Here is a 5,000-nt window from a genome sequence, read left to right as displayed (position 1 = left end):
CGGTTCCTCAACTTATACAACTAAGCATTTCCCCGTTTTGTTGTTGCCACATTTTGCAGTTGCGGCAGCTATCTGCCAAGAGGTCTCTACGTAAGCCTGGCATGTGAATGTAAAGTTCGTAGAACAGAACATCCAAATCAAGCGATTCCCTCACCCATGTAGCCAATCACTCCATCCTGTATTTCTGTGGGTCTTAAGGACTTCTCCGCAACATTCCATCACCTTTCTTGCCGAGAGTCGCGACAGGACACCGAGGTGAGCACACGTTCCAAACAGTTGATTGAGGTGCTGCTAAAAACCGTAGATGAAGTTGAAGAAGTTGATACTTGGGTGTGAGTAGCATGTGTCCATTATAATAAGCTAAAGACCGAATTACCTTCGTTTCAACGTTGCCTCTTTACCACTTGGGTCTATCGAACGGCTTTCGTCACTCTCTGTCCCAGCTCTTACAATGAAGCCTTCGTGTTTTGCATTGAAGACTTGGCCGAGGGCCAATCTCGCCTCAGGCATAGCGGTTGCGATGCTTTTCTTAAGTGTTTATTCTAAGTTTTTAACTAAGTTTCCCGCTATTGTATCGTTACGACCTTACTAAGCGTAATTGATTTTATTCTGATCGCCCTTTTCAGAGTGGACCACTATTAATGTCCGCATGACAAAATCGTTAATCTGGTCTCTGTAAGCTTGGCGCACCGGGAGTAACACGTTCGACTGCCAGTAACCAGGTTTCTGCCTTCCAACCCTGTCTGGACTGGTCATATAGATCACTAATTGTGGCTTGTGCAGCCAACGATTTTAAAATGAGGACAGCTTTTGCTGTCTTTATCTACTAGCCTACAGAATATTCTAAATATATAAGACCTGGATAACCCGATGTGGTTTGACCATGTTTACATTGGCACATTCGCGAAATAGTTGGAAGCGACTGTCAGATAGTTGGAAGCGACTGAACAGTTTTGCAAGGCTTTTGCTCCTTCTCTGCAAACTAGAGGTGGTAGTGTCGCATTTACATGTCTTTTCATTTATGCTGTTTTCATCGTTGTTTTTGTTGCTGATATTACCAGTGTTGTTCATATATAACTCTGTTAACAGGCAGTAGTAAGAAATCAGTAATATATTCGAAGTTGGAACAGTTAAATTGCCCAGTGGATTTGCGAAATCACATTTAAAAGAAAAAAATATGTAACTTCAGTATTAAAAAGGCCACAAAATTCGTCCTGAATGAACGAAAATTTTACAAGTGACGCAAGACTAAATAATAAAATGGCACAACAAAAACCAAAATTACTTTCTTAAAAAAAAAAAAAAGAAAGATTAATAATAACTTTTAGTGACAACTTACAATGACAAGCTCCCAAATGACGTCTTTTAGTTCCAAACGAAATAACAAGAATAGCAGCAGCAGCAGCAGCATCTGTCGCAGGGTAGGAGGCTTATAAAGTCGTTTAGAGTGGGAATGAGAAATTATACCACAATTAGGCGGCTGAAAGAAACATATAATTTAACGTATTATAAAATAACGTTATCTACAGCTACTAGGAGATTTAAAACGAGAGAAAAATGGATTATATAGAAATATTTAAAAATACACACACGCACACACACACACACACACACACACACACACACACACACACACACACACACACACACACAAAGCATACACAGTATACAATAAAACAAAGAAGAGAAGTATACATAGTATACTACAGGTATACTACAGTAAAAAGAAAAATAACTAAAAAATGTCGGGATTATGAGTGTGATATTGTCCTCCTGATACAGGAGAACCTCTAGGGATAGTCGAGGAACTCCACTGCCCAGATCTCTCCAATTCCTGTTCTCCGATCACAGGTCTATACGAGGTTTAGTCAAAAAGTGTCTGACCTTTGGCCAAAACAAGTAATATTAAAAACCTCACCATTTTGATTTAGTCTCCTTCAAAGTATTTGTCTTTGGAGTCTACACACTGCTGCCAGCGTTCCTGCTACTGCTGGAAACATTTCTGAAAATCACTTTTTAGGATGTTGTAGAGCTGTGCCGTCGAATTTTGCTTAATGTCCTCTATTGACCCAAATCTCCCTTTGAATGTTATTTTGAGTTTTGGGAATAGCCAAAGGTCACACGGAGCCAAGTCTGGGGAGAAGAAAGCTTGACGAACAAGTGAGGTGTTTGACTTGACGAAGAATGCTTGGATGACGTGAGCGGAATGAGCGAGTGCGTTATCATGGTGGAGTTTCCAGTTCTTTGTTGTCCGCAATCTCCTCAATAGTCACACGACGGTCTTTATTGACTATTCCTCGAACCTTTGAACTTCGGGTTTGCAATTTCGTCGTTTCTGATAGTCGATGGTCTGCCACAGCAATACTTGCTAACTGTCCACTGAGGTGTAGCCATCTTTGAACTGCTTTTGACACTCTTTTATTTGTGTTTTTTCCATAGCATCATCTCTAAAGGCCTCTTGAATCATTTCGATAGTCTGGGCTTGCGTATCACCAAGTTTTTGGTAGAATTTGATACAGTATCTTTGCTCAATGATCTCGGTCATCTTGAAAAAGAAAACTCGCTCAGCACGCTCTTCATGTTTGTACCCAATGCATCACTGCGGTCAAATGGCGCAATCTACAGACACGAAAATGTTTGCGCATGCTCAAGAAGGACGCGGCCACCTAATACTCATGCGGATTTTGCTCACACATTATTATTTTGTGCAAAAAAAAAAAGATCAAGGTCAGATACTTTTTGACTACACCTCGTACTTAGAGCGGTACCAACCACTCTTGCCATTTTTACAACTTCCACCTACTTTTCAATAAATTCACTCGAGGACAGCATCTCCCTTCCCACCCCCACTTTTCTTTTCAAATGAAACTTGAAAAAGTCAATGAGGGCTCTACCAAAGAGGAAAATATTTGTCCTCATGCCTTTCAACTTCGTCCACCAAGCAACCTCTTTCATCACTGCTACCAAACAAAGGGAATGTGCCTTACCTGCCCTACATAAGAAACGCGGCGGGACAATTCTCACTATGAACTCGGCTGACAGACACATCTATCTCACACGTGACAATAACTGTTCGAAATAACTCCACAAGTCAGTAAAGCCCGGATATTGAATAAGTGCATGCAGAACGGTTTCGTCGCTTTCCGTGCATCTCGGACAAGCCCGTCTGACAGCACGTCCGTGCCTTACATCCTTTCTACATTAGGTACAAGGCCTGAAATTTTAGGAGAGGGAGTAAGTTGATTACATCGACCCAAGTACTTGGTTGGTACTTATCGACTCCGAAAGGATGAAAGGCAAAGTTGTCTCGGATGAATTTGAACTCAGAACGTGAAGGCAGATTAAATGCCGCTAAGCATTCTGTCCAGAATATTAATTTTTAATTTAAGCATAAGACCAGCTGTTTTGAGAGGAGGGCGTTAATCTTTACCATGGACCTAATACTTGCTCAAAGACACAACATGCCGTCCAGTTCCCGGATTGATGACAGAATATGACGGTCGTGGGGTTAAAAGTGAAACCACCTCTAGGTTTATACTCCTTGCCTCAATATATAGCAAATATTGGTTTCGAATTTTGGCACAAGGTCAGCAGTTGTTTGGAGGGGCTAAGTTGATTACATCGACCCCAGTGCTAAACTGCGACTTATTTTATCAACCCCCGAAAGGATGAACTACAAAATCGACTTCGACCGAATTTGAACTTAAAACGTAAAGACGGACGAAATGCCTTTAAGCATTTTTGCCCGGTGCGCCTCCATATTGCTAAATATTGATTATAATTATCACGTATCGTCAGTCATTCAGTTTTAAAGCTCCGCACGGAGAATCATGCGTTGAGTAATAACATAAACACAAGCTAAACTGATTGGTCGGAGCAAGTCACACGTGCAAACAAATTAAGCTTCTCAGTGTGGGGTCCGTTTACTCGCGCATTTTGCTTAATGACTACACTTCAACTACGCCTTCTTACCCCGCCTAACCTTGTATCACATTTTTACAAACCATAGAGCCGCCTTTTTTCAGACGGCTTACGTCCTCCTACCTGAGAAGACAGACAGACAGTTCCGGCTTAGACAGCACCGACCTATAGATTTTTGTTTTTTAACACTTGTAGATAGATTCTGCTCGTTTCACTCTCGCTCAATAACAATTCTACCTCAACTCTCTCTTTGTCACTCTCCCTAAAATCTTTTCCCTTCATCTCTTTCTTCTTTTCTCCTTCACTCACTCACTCACTCACTCACTCACTCACTGATTCACTCACTCACTCACTCACTCACTCACTCACTCACTCACTCACTCACTCACTCACTCACTAATTCACTCACTCACTCACTGATTCACTCACTCACTCACTCACTCACTCACTCACTCACTCACTCACTCATTCACTCACACAAACACACTTCCCTCCCCCGCCTCTCCCCTGCCCCTCCACATCTCCCCCCATCCACATCTCCCTCCCCCTACCCCCTCTCTCAACAATTTGGCCAGTCTGTTACTTTCTACGACTCAATATTTCTATTATCATATGCTTACTAACTTACAACTCACTGACAGCAAAGTAGGAAATTAACTCTAAGCATTTTACGTACTTATGTACATAATACACGCATAAATACATACATACACACATACGCTTACACACCAACCTACCTACCTATCTACCTACCTACCTACCTACCTACATACCTACCTACATACCTACCTACCTACCTACCTACCTACCTACCTACATACCTACCTACCTACCTACCTACCTACCTACCTATTTATCTATTTATCTATCTATCTATCTATCTATCTATCTATCTATCTATCTATCTATCTATCTATCTATCTATCTATCTATCTATCTGTCAGTACATATATATTTGTAAACATACATACATGCATAATATTTAGAGAAAAGCATTCAAATTAGACGTGATTACTTTATATGAAACGATTAAAAAATACGCCAGAAACGCGTATATACGCACATTCATTCTCATATTA

This window comes from Octopus sinensis, linkage group LG9 (genome assembly GCF_006345805.1).
Source record: "Octopus sinensis linkage group LG9, ASM634580v1, whole genome shotgun sequence".
Lineage (NCBI taxonomy): Eukaryota > Metazoa > Mollusca > Cephalopoda > Octopoda > Octopodidae > Octopus > Octopus sinensis.
The sequence above is the reverse complement of the archived record's forward strand: the minus strand, read 5'-3'. Positions refer to the sequence as shown.